Here is a 23,928-nt window from a genome sequence, read left to right as displayed (position 1 = left end):
TATATATATATATATATATATATATATATATATATATATATATATATATATATATATATATATATATATATATATATATACACTAGGCGTTTCGTGTTGCAATCAACACATCATCAGGAGATTGCAGACTTGTAGAACTGAGTACAAAATCTCAGCAGATTCGTTCCTTGGGACGCTTGCCAAGACTGAGGGTAGGAGGAGAGGCGGGAAACATAGAGTGCCCAGGCACACAAGTACCTACTGCCACACAGAATGAGTATTATAGGAACAGAGGATAGTCATCCTACAAACAAAGGTATTGGAGTGGTTAACTAGTAAAAGTAACATTGGTAACATAATGGTTATAAAAATTATCAATCGGACTTCAGGGCAATATAAAGGACTCAACATTCTCAATACAGATGTATCTGGCAATTGTCTTGGGAAATTTCCACACGTAAGGAAAACCGGTCAATGGCAAGCTCAACTAAAGGGTAGACTAACGGTCAAGCCTCAAAAGGGAAGTCAAGCCCAAGCTCTAATTCCCTGGAGTTAAGTTGAATCCTGGCAGCAAAGGAAATCGAAAGAATTCACATAAGAATCCGGTTTTAGACTGTGCACAGTCTAAAATAGGATTCTTATATGAATTTTTATATAAGAATTTTCATTCTGCCAAATAAGCAGAATGAAAATTAGTTTTTACCATAAATCTGAGGAAATCAGTCTAAAAATGACGAAATATATATGTATATATATCATTGACACAAGCGACACTCTCCAGGTCGCTTGTTCTATCAAGGCTGGAATATTGCTGCACACTAACAGCACCTTCCAAGGCAGATGAAATTGGTGTCCTTGAAAATGTACAGAGAACCTTCACGGCGCGCATAACTGCGATAAAACACCTCAATTACTGGAAAAACTTGAAGTTCCTCAACCTGTACTCCCTAGAACGCATTCGAGAGAGATACATGATTATATACACTTGAAAAATCTTAGAGGGATTAGTACCAAACTTGCACACTAAAATCACTCCTTATGAAAGCAAAAGACTCGGCAGACGATGCAACATCCGCCCAATGAAAAATGAAAAACAGGGGTGTCACTACCACGATAAGAGACAACACAGTAAGTGTCAGGGGCCCAAGACTATTCAACTTTTCTCCCAGCATACATAAGAGAGGACTACCAATAGACCCCTAGCTTTATGTAAAGTAAAAGGACACAAGTGCAACTAATGTGACATTTTATTGTGGCAAAATAAAATATGTTCTTTTACTTTACATATTGTCGGTAATTCTACCAACATTATTACAGACACCAGGTTTTCAGGAAGGCAGTGCACAGGCTCCTGACTTGCCGGGCTGTGGTTCGTACGTCGGGTTGCGTGCGGCCAAGAGTAGCAGAATGGTTGATCAGCCCCTGATCCACCATGAGGCCTGGTCACAGACCAAGCCGGGGGGGGGCGTTGACCCCCGAAACCCTCTCTAGGTATATTCCAGTTATTATATAAATTTAAATTGATTTATGAAATATATATCAGAGTTTAGCTTTAAAAATTGCGTTAGTTTAAGTGAGGTTAGGTCGGGTTTCTAAGTTAGTTTTGGTCGAAAATTACAAATCTTTACAACATCGTCAATGAATTTTTTTTCTATTTTTCTGTAAAATATTTTTGGGGAATAGTTTATTTTTCAATGGAGTTCTGCAAATTCGGCTTATCAGGTACTACACACACACACACATACACACATACACACACTCACACACACACACACACACACACATACACACACACACACCACACACACACATACACACACGCACACACACCACACACACACACACACACACACACACACACACACACACACACACACACACACACACATACACACACACACACACACACACACACATACACACATACACACACTCACACACACACACACACACACATACACACACACACCACACACACACATACACACACGCACACACACCACACACACACACACACACACACATACACACACACACACACACACACACACATACACACACACACACACACACACACACACACATACACACATACACACACTCACACACACACACACACACATACACACACACACACCACACACACACATACACACACGCACACACACCACACACACACACACACACACACACACACACACACACACACACACACACACACACACACACACACACACACACATACACACACACCACACACACACACACACAGTGAAGATGAGAAGTCACGCGTGATTCAGCTCGTGTATTGGCGGTAGTTTCTGATTGTACCACAGGGAATTGAGTGTGTTATATACGCGTGTGCAAACCCTGCAAAAAGGAAATATAAGTGATCACAGAAGAGAAAACATAGATAACAGTTCCAAGTGTTAAGCGCTGGCCCGGATCAAGGAAGGGGGACGGTTGTGACCCAGGCCTAACAGTATTGCCACACATTACGTAGTGGGGTATTTGAAGAATAAGTGCGACTCATCATCCTTTGCGGATGATACTAGGATCTGCATGAGGCTGTCATCTGCTGAGGACGCGGTTAACCTCCAAGAAGATATAAACAAAGTTTTCCAGTGGGCAACAGTAAACAATATGATGTTCAATGAGGACAAATTCCAACTACTCCGTTATGGAAAACTGGAGGAGATAATAACTAGAACAGAGTATACTACTGACTCCGGCCATACAACAGAGCGGAAAAATAATGTAAGGGACCTGGGAGTAGTAATGTCTGAGGATCTCACTTTCAAGGATCACAACAGTGCCACGATCGCACGTGCAAAGAAAATGGTAGGATAGATAATGAGAACTTTCAAAACGAGAGATGCCAAGCCCATAATGATCCTTTTCAAATCACTTGTTCTCTCTAGGCTGGAATACTGCTGTACATTAACATCTCCATTCAAAGCAGGTGAAATCGCAGATCTAGAGAGTGTACAGAGATCCTTTACTGCACGTATAAGTTCTGTCAAGCACCTTAACTACTGGGAACGCTTGGAAGCACTTGACTTGTACTCGTTGGAACGCAGGAGGGAGAGATATATCATAATCTACACTTGGAAAATCTTGGAAGGAATGGTCCCAAATTTGCACACAGAAATCACTCCCTACGAAAGTAAAAGACTGGGCAGGCGATGCAAAATGCCCCCAATAAAAAGTAGGGGCGCCATTGGTACACTAAGGGAAAACACCATAAGTGTCCGGGGCCCAAAACTGTTTAACAGCCTCCCATCAAGCATTAGGGGAATTGCCAATAAACCTCTGGCTGCCTTCAAGAGAGAGCTGGACAGATACCTAAAGTCAGTGCCGGATCAGCCGGGCTGTGGCTCGTACGTTGGACTGCGTGCGGCCAGCAGTAACAGCCTAGTTGATCAGGCCCTGATCCATCGGGAGGCCTGGGCGAGGCGGGGGCGTTGATCCCCGGAATAACCTCCAGGTAACCTCCAGGTAAGACCAGGGAGATAAGAGATAAGTATAGATGTGTCAGTAAATACAGTGAAAAAAGTTAGATAAGATAAGATAAGATAAGCAAGGGACTACAGCGCCTACAGGAAGGTAGTGAAAAAACTTACCAAGAAGCATCACATATCATCGACCAGGCGTGACCCAGGTACTGGACGGACCAGCAACATGATACTTCAGCACCACTGCCAGCCGCACGTAATATTCACCTAGTTGAGTTGTATGGGGTCAACAGTACCAGTCTCTAGCTGGAAACTGGGGGGTCACTCTCCTGGAGCTATCAGAATTAGAATAAGCAGCATTTACTAGCATTTAATAGAATTTACTGAGGTGTAGGAGAGTAAGGCAGTTGATGAAGGGTAGCTAGTGTGGACACGCGGCTCCCCACATAGGCCCACACACACAGTAGGTGAGGCCTAGTGCTACAGAATTGAAGGTAATTTTAAGAGATCGGGTACATATGAAGTACATATGTAGTACATACGTGGATAATAAGGACTCACTTACATACACACACACACACACACACACACACACACACACACACACACACACACACACACACACACACACACACACACACACACACACACACACATGCACACATATACAACCGGCCTAGTGTCTAATCGACATGTGCCTAGGACATAATGGTGTAAAAAAAGTAAATAACACACACACATACACACAGGAACAAGCGGTCAGGCACTTGTAAAAGCTGTAGTAAGTAGTATTAACATAAGGATTATGATTAGTGGAAGTTCTAGTGTTATTAGTAGCATTTTGTTAGCATTATTTATACAAAGAAGTGAGGAGGATTATTTGTGGGGACACAGGCATAAATGCGCGTGAGCACACACACATACACACACACATACACAGGACTTCACACCTTCCTGAAAACTGACCTGATAAACCCTCCCTCCCCTCTTACACTCCACTATCCACTCCACATTCTCTCTCTCTCTCTCTCTCTCTCTCTCTCTCTCTCTCTCTCTCTCTCTCTCTCTCTCTCTCTCTCTCTCTCTCTCTCTCTCTCTCTCTCTCTCTCTCTCTCTTTCTCTCTACCTATCTCTCTCTCCCCTCTCCAATCTCTCCCATCTAACATCTCTCCCCTCTCTCCCATTTCCCATCTCTCTCCCCTTCTCCCCTCTCTCTCCCCTTCTCCCCTCTCTCTTCCCCTCGCCTCTCTCTCCCCTCTCTTTGCCCCGTCTCTCTCTCTCTCTCTCTCTCTCTCTCTCTCTCTCTCTCTCTCTCTCTCTCTCTCTCTCTCTCTCTTTCCTCTCTTAAAAGAAAAAAATAAATGGTGGGGACTCGAAGGAACCAGGGATCAGATGAGAATGGTTCTGGTAGGGAGGAGTGGATGGAGGAGCAGTGGAAAAGGATGGAACAAGAATGGGAGAGAAAATTAGGAGAGCTTTCTGCAAAAATGGAGACAGAGCTTTCTGTGAAATTGGAAAAGAGGTTGGAGAAGGAGAAGAATTGGGAGGCACAAGTCAAAACTGCAGAAGCCAGGATAAGGGTCCTAGAAGGTGAGGTAAACAGGCTGAAGCGAGTTACAGGGGTAATGACCAGAGAAGACACAGCATATGAAGCTGGGAGGCTGAACAGGAAGGAAGGAGATATGAATTATGCTAAGGTCATATCAGCCTGCCAAGCAGGGCCAAGGAATGAAAGGGGAGAGCATCTGGGCACAGATGGAGAGGGTGATAGGTCAAATGCAGGGGCATAACCATGCTATCAAGAGCTACTGGAAGAAACAAGGGAGAAAATGGCCATGTACAGACAGGAACCAGAGTCACAGAGGGAAAGGCAATGGGAGGAGGAAAGGGCAAAGTCAGTGTTTATTCATGGGCTTCAGGAGAGCAAGGGAAGGACACACACTGAAAGACGGCAGGCAGAAAGAAAGGAGATTGAGAACATCATCACAGAAATAAGTGAAGAAGACATGGACGAGATTGTAAATTTTCAGAGAATAGGGGGGTACTTAAAGGGGAGAAACTGACCGATCAAGCTGATTCTCAGGACAGAAACAGTGCAGAACAGGGTCCTCCAAGAGAAACCACGATTGAAGTACTCAGCAGAATACAAGAGGATGTTCCTAGACAGAGACAGAACACAAACAGAATGACAACAGCTGAGAGAGAGGACACAAAAGCGAAATGAGCTAGGAAGGGAGACAATGACAGAACCAGCAGAAATCAATCAGAGCAGGGCAGAGCAACAAGAGCAAGCACAGACAGAACCATCCCCAGAACCCCACAACCTATCACACCTTCCAAACACAAACTACAATCCATACCCACAGCTCCCACCCAACGCTCAGTTATAGAATCCCACAGTACACTACCAGGTCCCCCACCCTCACATGCCCCCCAAACCACAGTGTTGGAGAGGAAACTGAAGGTATGGTACAAAAACGCTGAAGGAATAACAAATAAGTGGGAGGAGAGGCACGAAAGAGTCAAAGAGGCATCACCGGTCATCATAGCTCTCACGGAAACCAAGCTTACAGGTATGATAACAGATGCCATCTTTCCAATGGGATACCAGATCCTGAGGAAAGACAGAGGGAACAGGAGGGGTGGAGGAGTGGCGCTGCTGATCAAAAACCAATGGAATTTTGATGAGCTGGAGAGAGGAGACAGTGGAGAAGCAAGTGGTTACATAGCAGGAACGCTTCAGTCTGGAGGTCCCAAAGTGGTAATTGCAGTGATGTATAACCCACCACAGAACAGCAGGAGGCCAAGGCAAGAGTATGATGAGAGTAATAGAGAAGGGCTCATGCATGCAGGGTGACTTTAACCACAAGGAAATCGATTGGGAGAACTTGGAGCCACATAGGGGCCAAGGTACATGGAGGGCTAAGATGATGGAGGTGGGGTACTGGAAAACTTCATGTACCAACACGTAATGGACACTACAAGAGACAGAGGAGAGGATGAGCCAGCAAGACTGGACCTAGTATTCACCATGAGTAGTGCAGATATTGAGGGCATCACATATCAAAGACCCCTTGGGGCCAGCGATAATGTGGTTTTAAGCTTCGAATACACATTAGGCCCATATTGGAGTATGCGGCACCAGTTTGGAACCCACACCTAGCCAAGCACGTAAAGAAACTAGAAAAAGTGCAAAGGTTTGCAACAAGACTAGTCCCAGAGCTAAGGGGTATGTCCTACGAGGAGAGGTTAAGGGAAAGCGACCTGACGATACTGGAGGACAGGAGAGATAGGGTGAACATGATAACGACATACAAAATACTTAGAGGAATTGACAAGGTGGACAAAGACAGGATGTACCAGAGATTGGACATAGCAACAAGGGGACACAGTTGGAAGTTGAAGGCACAGATGAATCACAGGGATGTTAGGAAGTATTTCTTCAGCCACAGAGTAGTCAGGAAGTGGAACAGTTTGAGAAGCGATGTAGTGGAGGCAGGATTCATACATAGCTTTAAGCAGAGGTATGATAAAACTCACGGTTCAGGGAGAGTGACCTAGTAGCAACCAGTGAAGAGGCGGGGCCAGGAGGTAGGACTCGACCTCTGCAACCTTTACTAGGTGAGTACAACTAGGTGAGTACTAACACACAGAACACAAGAAGGCAGAAACTGAAAGAGAGGACACAAAGACGCAAGGAGAAACGAGAGGCAATGATGGAGATGAGCAGGAAAGCCCAAACTCAAGAGGAAGAGCAAACACAACCTCCTTCAGAACCACCCACAGAAGGATTCCAACCATGACAACCCCAATGCAACCAAACAATCACATCCAAAACCAACATACTGTACCCTCTTACACCACCCCATCATCACAAACTCCATCCTCACAGCAACCCCCCATAGGTCCCCGCCAGGGCTCCCACTCCCCCAACCCCAACGTTCTCCCCAGACCACAGTTTTAGAAAAGAAGTTTCAGGTTTGGTATACGAGTGCAGATGGAATAACAAATAAATATGAGGAGTCACATGAAAGAATCAAGGAGACGTCCCCAGACATCATAGCAGTCACAGAAACGAAACTCACCGGGATGATAACAGACGCAATCTTTCCACCTGGATAACAGATCCTGTGGAAAGATAGAAGGAGCAGAGGGGGAGGAGGAGTTACACTGCTCAATAAAAACCAACAGAGGTTTGAGGAAATGGAAGGAATTGATGAAACTGGCGAAAGGAATTACATATTAGGTACAATTCAGTCTGTGGGACATAATATAGTCATTGCAGTTGTGTATAACTCACCACAGAACTACAGGAGGCCAAGAGAAGAATATGAAGAGAGCAACAGAGCAAAGTTACTAGTTATGAGCGATTTCAACCACAAGGAGATTGACTGAGAAAACTTGGAGCCACATGGGGGCCCCGAAACATGGAGAGCCAAGATGATGGAAAACTTCATGCATCAACATGTTAGGGACACTACCAGAGAGAGAGGGGAGGATGAACCAGCAAGACTGGACCTTGTGTTCACCCTGAGCAGCTCAGACAATAAGAACATCACATATGAAAGGCCCCTTGAAGCTAGTGATCACGCAGTTCTAAGCTTTGAATACATAGTAGAGTTACAAGTGGAGAGGGTAACAGGAGTAGGATGGGAAAAGCCAAACTACAAAGAATGGATTACACAGGTATGAGGAACTTCCTACAGGAGGTTCAATGGAAAAGAAAATTGGTAGGAAAGTCAGTAAACGAAATGATGGACGACATAATAACAAAATGCTAGGAGACAGAGGAAAGGTTTGTTCCCAAGGGCAACAGAAATAATGGGAAAACCAGAACGAGCCCTTGGTTTACCCAAAGGTATAGGGAGGCAAACACTAAGTGCACTAGAGAATAGAAAAAGTACAGAAGGAGGGAGGCCCAGCGACAGTTTGAAAACGACAAAGCATCGAAAGTCAAGTCTGACCCGAAGCTGTTGTATAGCCACATCAGGAAGAAGGCAACAGTCAAGGACCAGGTAATCAGGCTGACGAAAGAAGGTGGGTAGTTCACAAGAAATGACCAAGAAGTATGTGAGGAGCTCAACATGAGATTTAAGGAAGTATTTATAGTGGAGACAGAAAGGACTCTGGGAGGTCAGAACAGAGGGGTACACCAACAAGGGATATACCAACAAGTGTTGGATGAAATACACACAACCGAGGAGGAGGTGAAGAAGCTGCTAAGTGACCTTGATACCTCAAGGCGGTGGGACCAGACGACATCTCTTCCTGGGTCCTTAGAGAGGGAGCAGAGATGCCATGTGTGGCACTAACCACAGTTTTCAACACATCCATTGAAACTGGGCAACTACCTGAAGTATGGAAGACGGCAAATGTAGTGCCCATTTTTAAGAAAGGAGAGAGAAGCGAGGCACTAAATTATAGACAAGTGTCACTGACGTGTATAGTATGCAAAGTCATGGAAAAGATTATCAGGAGCAGAGTGGTGGAGTACCTTGAAAGGAACAAACTTATAAACGACAGCCAGCGCGGATTCATGGAAGGTAAATCCTGTGTCACAAACCCACTGGAGTTTTATGACAAGGTAACAGAAGTAAGACACGAGAGAGAGGGGTGGGTAGATTGCATTTTCTTGGACTGCAAGAAGGCCTTCGACATAGTTTCTCACCAGAGATTAATGCAAAAGCTAGAGGATCAGGCACGTATAACAGGAAGGGCACTGCAGTGGATCAGAGAATACCTGAAAGGGAGGCAACAACGAGTCATGGTACGTGACGAGGTATCACAGTGGGTGCCTGTGACGAGCGGGATTCCACAGGCTAGGAGGTCAAAGACTGCAAACCTCACTCATGGAAAAGGATCTTAGGGTGAGTATAATACCGAGCACATCTCTTGAGATGCACATCAACCAGATAACTGCTGCAGCATATGGGCGCCTGGAAAACCTGTGAATAACGTTCTGATACCTAACTAAGGAATCTTTCAAATAAACCGTGTATGTCAGGCTCATACTGGGGTATGCAGCACCAGTTTGGAACCCACATCTGGTCAAACACGTCAAGAAATTAGAGAAAGTTCAAAGGTTTGCAACAAGGCTAGTTCCAGAGCTAAGGGGAATGTCTAAAGAAGAAATGTTAAGGGAAATCGGCCTGACGACACTGGAGGACAGGAGGGTTAGGGGAGACATGATAACGACATACAAAATACTGCGAGGAATTGACAGGATGGACAGAGACAGGATGTTGCAGAAACGGGACACAGAAACAAGGGGTCACGATTGGAAGTTGAAGACTCAGATGAGTCAAAGAGATGTTAGGAAGTATTTCTTTAGTCATATATTTGTCGGGAAGTGGAATAGTCTGGCAAGTGATGTAGTGGAGGCAGGAACCATACATAGTTTTATGACGAGGTATGATAAAGCTCATGGAGCAGGGAGAGAGAGGACCTAGTAGCGATCAATGTAGAGGCGGGGCCGGAGGCAACCACAAATAGGTGAGTACACACACACACACACACACACACACACACACACACACACACACACACACACAGGAGAATAAGGAGAGCAGTCGTAGAGCCAGAAACGAATATGCACAGATAAGAAGGGAGGCCCAAAAACAATATGAATATGACATAGCAGCGAAAGCCAAATCTGACCCGAAACTGTTGTACAGCCACATCAGGAGGAAAACAACAGTCAAGGACCAGGTAATCAGGCTAAGGAAGGAAGGAGGAGAGACAACAAGAAATGACCGTGAAGTATGTGAGGAACTCAACAAGAGATTCAAAGAAGTGTTCACAGAGGAGACAGAAGGGGCTCCAGAAAGACGGAGAGGTGGGGCACACCACCATGTGCTGGACACAGTGCACACAACCGAGGAAGAAGTGAAGAGGCTTCTGAGTGAGCTAGATACCTCAAAGGCAATGGGGCCAGATAACATCTTCCCATGGGTATTGAGAGAGGGAGCAGAGGCGCTATGTGTACCCCTAACAACAATATTCAATACATCTATCGAAACAGGGAGATTGCCTGAGGCATGGAAGACAGCAAATGTAGTCCCAATCTTTAAAAAAGGAGACAGACATGAAGCATTAAACTACAGACCAGTGTCACTGACATGTATAGTATGCAAAATCATGGAGAAGATTATCAGGAGAAGAGTGGTGGAACACCTAGAAAGGAATGATCTCATCAACAGCAGCCAACATGGTTTCAGGGACGGGAAAGCCTGTGTCACAAACCTACTGGAGTTCTATGACATGGTGACAGCAGTAAGACAAGAGAGAGAGGGGTGGGTGGATTGCATATTCTTGGACTGCAAGAAGGCGTTTGACACAGTTCCACACAAGAGATTAGTGCAAAAACTGGAGGACCAAGCAGGGAAAACAGGGAAGGCATTACAATGGATCAGGGAATACTTGTCAGGAAGACAGCAGCGAGTCATGGTACGTGGCGAGGTGTCAGAGTGGGCACCTGTGACCAGCGGGGTCCCACAGGGGTCAGTCCTAGGACCAGTGCTGTTTCTGGTATTTGTGAACGACGTGACGGAAGGAATAGACTCTGAGGTGTCCCTGTTTGCAGATGACGTGAAGTTGATGAGAAGAATTCACTCGATCGAAGACCAGGCAGAACTACAAAGGGATCTGGACAGGCTGCAGACCTGGTCCAGCAATTGGCTCCTGGAGTTCAATCCCACCAAGTGCAAAGTCAGGAAGATTGGGGAAGGGCAAAGAAGACCGCAGACGGAGTACAGTCTAGGGGGCCAGAGACTACAAACCTCACTCAAGGAAAAAGATCTTGGGGGTGAGTATAACACCAGGCACATCTCCTGAAGCGCACATCAATCAAATAACTGCTGCAGCATATGGGCGCCTAGCAAACCTCAGAACAGCATTCCGACATCTTAATAAGGAATCGTTCAGGACCCTGTACACCGTGTACGTTAGGCCCATATTGGAGTATGCGGCACCAGTTTGGAACCCACACCTAGCCAAGCACGTAAAGAAACTAGAGAAAGTGCAAAGGTTTGCAACAAGACTAGTCCCACAGCTAAGAGGAATGTCCTACGAGGAGAGGTTAAGGGACATCAACCTGACGACACTGGAGGACAGGAGAGATAGGGGGGACATGATAACGACATACAAAATACTGAGAGGAATTGACAAGGTGGACAAAGACAGGATGTTCGAGAGATTGGACACAGTAACAAGGGGACACAGTTGGATGTTGAAGACACAGATGAATCACAGGGATGTTAGGAAGTATTTCTTCAGCCACAGAGTAGTCAGTAAGTGGAATAGTTTGGGAAGCGATGTAGTGGAGGCAGGATCCATACATAGCTTTAAGCAGAGGTATGATAAAGCTCACGGTTCAGAGAGAGTGACCTAGTAGCGATCAGTGAAGAGGCGGGGCCAGGAGCTCGGACTCGACCCCCGCAACCTCAACTAGGTGAGTACACACACACACACACACACACACACATACACAGAACAGCTTTGTCACGCGAAAATTAAACTTTTTAGAAGGATCGATGAACCTGTTTTTCTCTGAGCCAGTCGAGTTGACATGTACTTGATGCTGTCTTCTGTAAGACGCAGCATCTTTCACGCTGTCTTCTGTAAGACACAGCATCCTTCACGCTGTTTTCTGTAAGACACAGCATCCTTCACGCAGTCTTCTGTAGGATACATTATCCTTGATACTGTCTTCTGCAAGACACAGCAACTTTCACGCTGTCTTCTGTAAGATACAGCATCCTTGATACTGTCTTCTGCAAAACACAGCATCCTTCACGCTGTATTCTGTAAGATACAGTATCGTTCACCCTGTCTTTTGTAATCCACAGTATCCTTGATGCTGTCTTCTGCAAGAAACAACATCCTTGATGCTGTCTTCTGGAAACTAAAGAATCTTCTGCTGTCTAGAGAGAGAGAGAGAGAGAGAGAGAGAGAGAGAGAGAGAGAGAGAGAGAGAGAGAGAGAGAGAGAGAGAGAGAGAGAGAGAGAGAGAGAGAGAGAGAAAGAGAGAAAGAGAGAGGGAGAGAGAGAGAGAATATTAAGGGTTGAGAAAATGCTCTTCATGACAGCTCATTACTGGAGAGTAATGGGGAAGAGATAACCCAAGATTATATATTCCAAGGTCTTGCTCTCCTCACTCACCCACCACCTTTTCCACCACCAAGAATTCTGTGAATATGAATCGAGGACTTGCGTTTAGCCAAAACTATACATGTCTAACGTGATTTATGTACGTCCTTTAGTGTCGGTGAGGTAAGACAGTGGTAGATGTAGATCAAATGAACAAAAATTTCACTGAGCAATTCGTCATTTGAATGAGACCTGGAACTGGGACGCGGAGTCTATTTCTGCTAACAAACAAAATCCTGTGTATACTAACATAACAAAAACAAAAGACTGATTTACTTACTATGTAAATAGTTTAGGAAATCGATAAGTTGAAGAATGAGACACCTGTGCAACACTTGGGAATCTTTATTGAGGAAACGACTCACCAGCCAGTGGCTTCTTCAGTCCAGTGCAGAGAAGAACGGTGGAGATGAGTATGAGAATGGGGTAATCAGTCCCTCATCCTTGAGTCGATGTATTCAGTCCATCAGTGGACTCCAGGCTGAGGGACTGATTACCTCTTTATCCTCCTGATCTTCCACCGTTCTTCTGTGTATTAGCCTGAAGAAGCCACTGACTGGCGAAATGTTTCTTCGATAAAGATTCCTAAGTGTTCTACAAGTGTCTCATTCTTCTACTTACTAAGTGTGAAAGGTATCAAGTTCGTGAGGATTAATAAAACTGTAAATCGAGTTCATGAGGACCAATAAAACTGTAAATCATACATACACACATATATATATATATATATATATATATATATATATATTATTGTAACCACGAACGAGTGGTATTTAATCAATAACAACAGTGCGACTAGCCGGGGGATCGAACCCGTGTTATTTTAGCCCGCCTCGTGGTGAGCAAAATTCACGACGCTCTAACCCACTAGACCATACAGGCTCTCTTCAAGCGTATCACTTCATCAGCGACTATTCATTCCTCGAATGACTCGCGTCTGGAACATGTTAATTGCTTAAATGCACTCTCTGGCCTATATCTTTATTATGTCTCATATTGTGTATTTCCTAATAATAATGTAAGTGCGTGAGTAAAGGTGAGTAAAGTAACCATTCATGGCTTACCTGGAGGTTATTCCGGGGATCAACGCCCCCGCGGCCCGGTCCATGACCAGGCCTCCCGATGGATCAGGGCCTGATCAACTAGGCTGTTACTGCTGGCCGCACGCAGTCCAACGTACGAGCCACAGCCCTAGCTGATCCGGCACTGACTTTAGGTATCTGTCCAGCTCTCTCTTGAAGGCAGCCAGGGGTTTATTGGCAATTCCCCTAATGCTTGATGGGAGGCTGTTGAACAGTTTTGGGCCCCGGACACTTATGGTGTTTTCCCTTAGTGTACCAATGGCGCCCCTACTTTTTATTGGGGGCATTTTGCATCGCCTGCCCAGTCTTTTACTTTCGTAGGGAGTGATTTCTGTGTGCAGATTTGGGACCATTCCTTCCAAGATTTTCCAAGTGTAGATTATGATATATTTCTCCCTCCTGCGTTCCAACGAGTACAAGTCAAGTGCTTCCAAGCGTTCCCAGTAGTTAAGGTGCTTGACAGAACTTATACGTGCAGTAAAGGATCTCTGTACACTCTCTAGATCTGCGATTTCACCTGCTTTGAATGGAGATGTTAATGTACAGCAGTATTCCAGCCTAGAGAGAACAAGTGATTTGAAAAGGATCATTATGGGCTTGGCATCTCTCGTTTTGAAAGTTCTCATTATCCATCCTATCATTTTCTTTGCACGTGCGATCGTGGCACTGTTGTGATCCTTGAAAGTGAGATCCTCAGACATTATTACTCCCAGGTCCCTTACATTATTTTTCCGCTCTATTGTATGGCCGGAGTCAGTAGTATACTCTGTTCTAGTTATTATCTCCTCCAGTTTTCCATAACGGAGTAGTTGGAATTTGTCCTCATTGAACATCATATTGTTTACCGTTGCCCACTGGAAAACTTTGTTTATATCTTCTTGGAGGTTAACCGCGTCCTCAGCAGATGACAGCCTCATGCAGATCCTAGTATCATCCGCAAAGGATGATACGGTGCTGTGGTGTATATCTCTGTCTATGTCTGATATGAGGATGAGGAATAAGATGGGGGCGAGTACTGTGCCTTGTGGAACAGAGCTCTTCACTATGGCAGCCTCCGATTTAACTCTGTTGACCACTACTCTTTGTGTTCGATTTGTTAGGAAGTTGAAGATCCATCTCCCCACTTTCCCAGTTATTCCTTTAGCACGTATTTTATGGGCTATTACGCCATGATCGCATTTGTCAAATGCTTTTGCGAAGTCTGTGTATATTACATATGCATTCTGATTTTCTTCCAGTGCATCCAAGGCCATGTCATAGTGATCCAGTAGTTGTGAGAGGCAGGAGCGACCTGCCCTGAACCCATGTTGCCCTGGATTGTGCAGATTTTGGGAATCCAGGTGATTTGCAATCCTGCTTCTTAGCACTCTTTCAAAGATTTTTATGATGTGGGACGTCAGAGCTATTGGTCTATAGTTCTTAGCTAATGCTTTGCTGCCACCTTTATGGAGTGGGGCTATATCTGTTGTTTTAAGTGACTGTGGAATTTCACCCATGTCCAAGCTCCTCCTCCATAGTGTACTTAGGGCACGCGAGAGGGGTTTCTTGCAGTTCTTAATGAAAACAGAGTTCCACGAGTCTGGGCCCGGGGCTGAGTGCATAGGCATATTGTCAATGGTTTTTTCGAAATCTATCGGAGTTAGGGTAATGTCGGAAATCTGGCATACATTTATGGAGTTTTGAGGCTCATTCATGAAGAAATCATTTGGGTCGTCGATCCTCAGACCGATTAGTGGTTCACTAAACACAGAGTCGTACTGGGATTTCAATATTTCACTCATTTCCTTGTTGTCATCTGTGTAAGTCCCATCCTGTCTGAGTAAGGGCCCGATACTAGATGTGGTATTTGCCTTGTTTTTGGCATATGAAAAGAAATATTTTGAATTTCTTTCAATTTCACTAATAGCTTTAAGCTCCTCCTGCCTCTCCTGGTTCCTGTAAGAGTCATTTAGCTTAAGTTCGATAGTTTCCACTTCCCTGGTCAGCGCCTCCTTTCGTGTATCAGATATTCTAGCACTCCTGAGGAGCTCAGTGACTCTTCGTCGTCTTCTGTAGAGGGAGCGTCTTTTTCTCTCCAGTTTACTCCTGCTCTTCTTCTTTCTTAGGGGAATATGCCTAGAACATGCTTCGGCTACCAGGAAGTTGATCCTTTCAAGGCACTGGTTTGGATCCATGTCATTTAAGACATCTTCCCAACATGTTTCGTTTAGGACATGGTTTACCTGGTCCCAGTTGATGTTCTTGTTGTTGAAGTTGTATTTTGTGAAGACACCTTCACAGGTACATGCATTCTACTGATCAGGACCCCTATGCATGTACGTCTGGACTTCGATTAGATTGTGATCGGAATTAGTTGTTTTTGATATTCTTATGTCTCTTATCAGGTCCTCATTATTTGTGAAGATAAGGTCAAGTGTGTTTTCTAGTCTTGTTGGCTCCACTATCTGCTGGCTTAAGGTGTGTTTTTCGCAGAGACTTAGTAGCTCATGTGTGTGTGACCTTTCATCTGCACTACCTCCGGGGATTGTTTCAGCTATAACATTATTTGCTACATTCTTCCATTTTGTATGCCTTAGGTTGAAATCACCAAGCAGTAAGATGTTTGGGGATGGAGCTGGAAGGTTTTCCAAACAGTAATCAATTTTCAGTAGCTGTTCCTTGAACTGTTGTGAGGGTGCATCTGGTGGCTTGTATACAACCACAATGACTAGGTTTTGGTTCTCGATCTTTATTGATAGAACTTCAACTACCGCTGCCACCATGTGAGACCTCTACCCACTCTACCTGAGGTATCCCAGCGAGTGAGCACGTCCCCTGTATATCCAAGTGCTTAACAGAATAGGGAATAGCATATGAAGGTACAAATAAAAATGGGAACTATGGCTATAGTTTACTTAATAGCAAAAAAGGGCTAGAATACAACATATCCTGATGGAAATTTACACAATATAACAATTGACCTATGAGACTTATTACCAGGGGGAAGGGTAGATGTTATCAGTAACACGGACTAGTACTCACTCTTAGTTCACCGACCAGCTGACCCGAGATTCCCAATGCGTGGTCCACTACACACGCGGCTGTCCAGAGCTCTCGCTCCCCGGACCTGTCACCAACAACCTCTTTGCCCCGCTGTTCCCTGGGCTTATATCGTAGTCAAAGTACCCCCTCCCCAATGGTGTATGTACCACGTGTTACGACCTGACGCCGAGGTCTGACGCCGTTAAGAACAAAAGACCTCAGACGTGGGCGTGACTACCCGACATTTGCTAAGGCAGGTGTCAATAAAGATAATAAAACCGAGTGAAACCTTATTGCTACATAAACATAGTTAGTAAAAGCTTTAACAACATTATCTATACTGCTATAACACCATTACATACATACTGATCAAGGTATTGCCTCTGAGGTTGTAAATGAATTGTCTGTAAAAGCTACAAAAGTCGTGTCTATAAAGGCCATGTATCAGTCGAGCTCTTAAAATTACTGGCTAGGGAGAATTTATAGTGACTGCTGCGTCAGCCTTCACTCCACAATTACCGGTAACCACCTGAATCTGAAAATAATCGATTATAAAGGTTTTCAGCTTCCACCATTCTCAGGTTGGTGCCGCTAGGAGACCTGTGTGTCTACTGGAACACACTCTTGTAGCCTGGTCAGCAGGAGGGAGGCAGCAGGGAGAGACAGTGAGAGAGGGAGTCAGCAGAGAAAGGTAGACAAGGAGGGAGGAAGCGGTGATCGGGCTCCCCGCCAGCCATGTCTTCTCAGGGTGGAAAACATCCAGTCCCCCTGAGGCTGAGATGAATGATCTGTCAAGGAAGATCTCTGGACCAGCCACACCCCTTAACCATTTTATCCATTTACCCCTTTACTCCTATCTCTCTCTCTCTCTCTCTCTCTCTCTCTCTCTCTCTCTCTCTCTCTCTCTCTCTCTCTCTCCCTCTCCCTCTCTCTGGTTTGGAATAGTTCTAAGAATAATATATTATCTATCATAAAGAACAATAAGCATAAACAAAAATGAGAAACAAAAGGTAAAAATAAGCAAAAATAAGTACTTGGTCCAGCCTTAATAACAACAGAAGAATGAGAGCTAATGGAGTGGAAAGGTAATCTGTACAAGAAAGACTCTCTCAAGAAATGTCAATAACTAGAAAATGCTGGGAGTTACAAATACCATTTAAGATTAAATACTGAATATGATTATATACAATATAAGAATACATTCTACATAAGACTACATTTTATATAAGATTTACTGTAGAGAGAATGGAGTAAGATAGGTAGCCAAGAGGGTATATAGATAGGTGGTGGATGGGAGGTGAAGAGTTTACAGGCCGACCTACGATAAATTAAACGTCCAGTGAGCGTGTGCTTGCACAGCACCTGGGAGCTGAAGTTGGGAAGTAATCAGAGAATCGAAGGATTTGTTACACCTGTAAGGGTAACTCAAGACCACACTCAGAGTTCTGAGTTGTTCCACTATTACATCAGAGAACACTTGAAATGCTGTATAAAAGCGGATATAAAGACTGGGCAGGTAATCAGATTCGACCTAGAAAGGGGAGGATATCTTCAATTCCTTGTAAGACAGACACCTAGGCGACTATTAAGATATTTGTTACGGATACGTCTCGCCCGCCAGTGGTTTGTTTGGTATAGAGCAGAAAAGAACAGGTACAGGTAGGTTCGCCAGGACATCCTGGCCTGAGTCTTCTCCATTTGGTCACCCGGCAATGGCTCCCCATAGGGAAGTGTCATCAGGTTTTTATCGAGGCAGCGGGTGGCACACAGGAAAGAAGAGACATGTAAAGACAGTGCATCTCACCTGACGGAAGTCAGGTGAGACAGTTCTTCTCACATACTTTCCGTGTTAATCACCAAGTTTGTCTTATTTACCAATTCCAATCATTAAATCAATAGCTCTTCACTGGTATCATAGGACTCCCCTTAAAGTGAAGGGAAGTTTCAGTTCCTGGAATCCAAAGAGGTTCAGTAGCAACAAGGCAGCCCTGCAGAGGAGCCTCAGTTCTCTCTTACTAGTGGCTGTCTACCACAGGTAATTATCTCTGTACCCAGAGTCTCTCGCCAGCTCCCACCGGTTATCACCTCTTGTAAGAGTATCATGGTAATCCTCAGCTTTAACACAAGTACGCTTAAGGGTCATTCCTGGATGTTATTTACCTCCCACTACATCACACTTAAAGTGAAGATGGAGATGAAGATGAGGTCGTTCACCTCACTTTATGAGGACAAGTTTTGGTTGTTAGAAACAACACGTTTTGTATTATAGTAGACCAAAGACACAGCAGAGCAAATTTGTGTATGAACAATGTTTTGCTAGCAATAGAGCGAAAGGAGGTGTAAATACAGGCTTCATTTGTTCCAAGTAGTAGCTTTATTTCACTATACATTGGGCCTATTTTGCCCTTTTCTCGTGTCTAGGTTATATCCATGTCGTACTGCCCAAAAAATAGTGAAGGAAAAGAACACATTTTACAAAAAAAAAAAAAAAAAACTTTTATGGGGGTCAACGTTTCAATTTGTTTAGCTCTTCATCAACTTATGGTTTGATAAAGGTCGAAACGGATCAAAACGTTGTCACACTAACGTGTATCTTAGCTGAGTTTACGTCTGAGTTACCGTGAGTCTCACGTTCAGGGTTTTGAGGCTTCGGGTTTTCTCATCGAAGTCTTGGTTTGGTGTGTTATTTAAGCCGCAGAGGTAAATATATAGATATGCAATATATATGTGTATTATTTCTTCCCTTGTGTGTACTAAGTGAATAATGATGATGAGACGATTGTTGGCGTAATCACACGCACAGGCGTACACATGAATACATACCATACCCCCGGCCGGGATTGAACCCGCGGTCATAGAGTCTCAAAATTCCAGCCCGTCGCGTTAGCCACTAGACCAGGTAGCCACAATAAGATTCATCCAACTAGGTATATTTCTACACCATAGGAAGGTTAGCACAGGCACCTCTGTGATCACAAATGCAAGTTTTTACAGACGAATCTCCAGCTAGCGTGGCCGTGACGAACTGGAGATTCGTCTGTAAAAACTTGCATTTGTGGTCACAGTGGTGCCTGTGCTAACCTTCCTATGGTGTAGAAATATACCTAGTTGGATGAATCTTATTGTGGCTAGCTGGTCTAGTGGCTAACGCGACGGGCTGGAGTTTTGAGACTCTATGACCGCGGGTTCAATCCCGGCCGAGGGTATGGTTTGTTTGCAATCGTGTCATTACGATTTCTTGAGTCACATGAATACATATTTAGCCTGTAGCCATAATAAAGTTTATATTGTACGTATTTGGCTTATCCTCTTTCTCTGTCTGTCTGTCTGTCTGTCTGTCTGTCTCTCTCTCTCTCTCTCTCTCTCTCTCTCTCTCTCTCTCTCTCTCTCTCTTCGCATTGGCTCCATACACCATAATTCTCACTGGGTCTACACAAAAGAAGTTCAAGTTAGCTTCATACACAATTCATATCCATACCTGGACCAAGTCATTAATATTGGTGCTCCCTGCTGGAGCAAGTAGCGGGGCAGAGAAGCCAGTGCTCTCACTTTTATGTAATTCCCGCGTGCGTACTGGTAAATCCTTTTAGAACTCACTTGCCAGGTCTTTTTTTGTGGATCCAAATACTCTTGCTCCACAGTCTATAGGATTTATATGGAGTGCACAGTCAACTAGCAGCTACGATCCACAACCTTGGTATGGGGTGCACAATCATTTAGTATTTACCCGACACGCCAAAGTAACTTTTATTATTATTTTCTTTTATTATCACACTGCCCGATTCCCACCAAGGCAGGGTGGCCCGAAAAAGAAAACCTTTCACCATCATTCACTCCATCACTGTCTTGCCAGAAGGGTGCTTTACACTACAGTTTTTAAACTGCAACATTAACACCCCTCCTTCAGAGTGCAGGCACTGTACTTCCCATCTCCAGGACTCAAGTCCGGCCTGCCGGTTTCCCTGAATCCCTTCATAAATGTTACTTTGCTCACACTCCAACAGCACGTCAAGTATTAAAAACCATTTGTCTCCATTCACTCCTATCAAACACGCTCACGCATGCCTGCTGGAAGTCCAAGCCCCTCGCACACAAAACCTCCTTTACCCCCTCCCTCCAACCCTTCCTAGGCCGACCCCTACCCCGCCTTCCTTCCACTACAGACTGATACACTCTTGAAGTCATTCTGTTTCGCTCCATTCTCTCTACATGTCCGAACCACCTCAACAACCCTTCCTCAGCCCTCTGGACAACAGTTTTGGTAATCCCGCACCTCCTCCTAACTTCCAAACTACGAATTCTCTGCATTATATTCACACCACACATTGCCCTCAGACATGACATCTCCACTGCCTCCAGCCTTCTCCTCGCTGCAACATTCATCACCCACGCTTCACACCCATATAAGAGCGTTGGTAAAACTATACTCTCATACATTCCCCTCTTTGCCTCCAAGGACAAAGTTCTTTGTCTCCACAGACTCCTAAGTGCACCACTCACTCTTTTTCCCTCATCAATTCTATGATTCACCTCATCTTTCATAGACCCATCCGCTGACACGTCCACTCCCAAATATCTGAATACGTTCACCTCCTCCATACTCTCTCCCTCCAATCTGATATTCAATCTTTCATCACCTAATCTTTTTGTTATCCTCATAACCTTACTCTTTCCTGTATTCACCTTTAATTTTCTTCTTTTGCACACCCTACCAAATTCATCCACCAATCTCTGCAGCTTCTCTTCAGAATCTCCCAAGAGCACAGTGTCATCAGCAAAGAGCAGCTGTGACAACTCCCACTTTGTGTGTGATTCTTTATCTTTTAACTCCACGCCTCTTGCCAAGACCCTCGCATTTACTTCTCTTACAACCCCATCTATAAATATATTAAACAACCACGGTGACATCACACATCCTTGTCTAAGGCCTACTTTTACTGGGAAAAAATTTCCCTCTTTCCTACATACTCTAACTTGAGCCTCACTATCCTCGTAAAAACTCTTCACTGCTTTCAGTAACCTACCTCCTAGCACAACAAAACACCCCAGCACAACACAATAATAAAATATAACCTCAAGGACTCACCGCAACAACAGTAGTCCACAACACACCGTTGCTGCAACATAAAATGCCACAACACTGCACAAAATAAAGGCCACAATACTGAAGAGTAATAAACTCCATTCTGAAACGTTCGCAACACTGTAACAGTAACACAAAACCACGACATTCTGCAACACTGCTCCCCCATCACACCAAAATAAGCCATGACAACATTATAACACTATAACAAATGATGAAAAAAATATATTTTGCAACACTACAACTCTACAAGAAATCACTAACTCATCTCAACACCATGGTCCAACACCCCATAACACCAGACTCCTACAACACCTAAACAACACCTGCTAAACAACACCTGCTAAACAACAACTGATAAACAACACTTGGAGGCCACAACACTGAAGCACTGCAGTACCAGCCATGTACATTTACCTTTGAATTATCCAAGAAAATTAACTTTGCAGTTTAAAGTTGCTATCTCGACGCGAGTCTCCCAGGAAGACCTCGAAATAGATAGCAATAGATGTGCGCCTCAAGAAGAACGGAGGATCGAGCCTCTTCCAATCGCTGCGCTGCATAACCACATCTGACAAAGATTAAGTGCCTCAAATTCACTTTCCTTTGTATTTGCTCTGAGTCATCCAAGGCAAGGAGTGGTGGAGTCTTGTTTCAATGTCCTCCAAACGGAAGCCCATCTCTGATCAATCAGGCTGTTGGTGATCGCTAAACGCACTTTAAAAGTAATCTTTTCCCCAGAAAACTTTTTACATATTGAGAGCAATTTTTTTTTCATAAACAATGATAAAATTGTTTTTATTTTTAGACAAAAACTAAAAAACCTCATCTAACCTCCCAGAAACAAGTTATTTATTTTAGCTAATGTCTGCTATATACGCAACAGAACACCTAGCTCTGCTGGGTGCGTGACTCTTGTAGGATTGTACGGTCCCCTTGGTTAGAGCTTCGTGGAATTCTCGCTCACCGTGAGGCGGCCTAAAACAACACGAGTTCCATCCTCTGGATTGTCGCAGTCATGTTATTGATTAAATACTAATCGTTCATGGTTACAAAGCAATGTATATATGTATATATATATATATATATATATATATATATATATATATATATATATATATATATTATTACATAATATGGTACAGAAGATTTAAGAGATACATTGTTGATATAAAGGTGGTATATAAGGTACATGTTGTTACGTGTGTATCACCGATTATAAGGCGAAAATCTCATCCAGCTCCTCAGAGCTGGGACGTGTGCCCAAAATACAGCAGGCATTACCCCTTTGAACAGCCGCACTGAGCGTTGGTACAGAAAACTAGCTGCCCTGGGATCCCTAGTTACTCTGATGAGTCTTTTTCCCAGCTCCTTAAGGAATTTAGATGCACTCTTTCCCCATGAACCAAGGGTCTCTTAGCCTATGGGAACAAACATATAATGATGGGCAAGTTCTCCATATTTTCTAGACTTTTGGGACTCCCTGAAGCTGGCAGCTGCCCCTCCTTCCTCCCTGGTGTATTGGAGATATATATATATATATATATATATATATATATATATATATATATATATATATATATATATATATATATATATATATATATATATATATATATATATATATATATATATATATATATATATATATATATATATATATATATATATATATATATATATATATATATATATATATATATATATATATATATATATATATATATATATATATATATATACATATGTATCAGAAGGAGGAATGTGGGGTCAGGAGGGGGAGAGTGGGTCAGGATGGAGAGTGTGGGTCAGGAGGGGGAGTGTGGGTCAGGATGGAGAGTGTGGGCCAGGAGGGGGAGTGTGGGTCAGGATGGAGAGTGTGGGTCAGGAGGGCGAGTGTGGGTCAGGAGGGGGAGTGTGGGTCAGGAGGGGCAGTTTTGGTCAGGTTGGGGAGTGTGAGTTTGGATTGGAAGTGTGGGTCAGGTGGGGGAGTGTGGGCCAGGTGGGGGAGTGTAGGTCAGGAGGGGAAGTGTCGGTAAGGAGGGTGAATGTGGGTCAGGAGGGGGAGTGTGGGTCTGGAGAGGAGGTGTGGGTCAGGACGGGGAGTGTGGGTCAGGAGGGGGAGTGTGGGTCTGGAGGGAAAGTGTGGGTCAGGAGGGGG

The sequence above is a fragment of the Cherax quadricarinatus genome, chromosome 4 (assembly GCF_038502225.1).
Source record: "Cherax quadricarinatus isolate ZL_2023a chromosome 4, ASM3850222v1, whole genome shotgun sequence".
Lineage (NCBI taxonomy): Eukaryota > Metazoa > Arthropoda > Malacostraca > Decapoda > Parastacidae > Cherax > Cherax quadricarinatus.
This window is presented reverse-complemented; position numbering follows the sequence as displayed.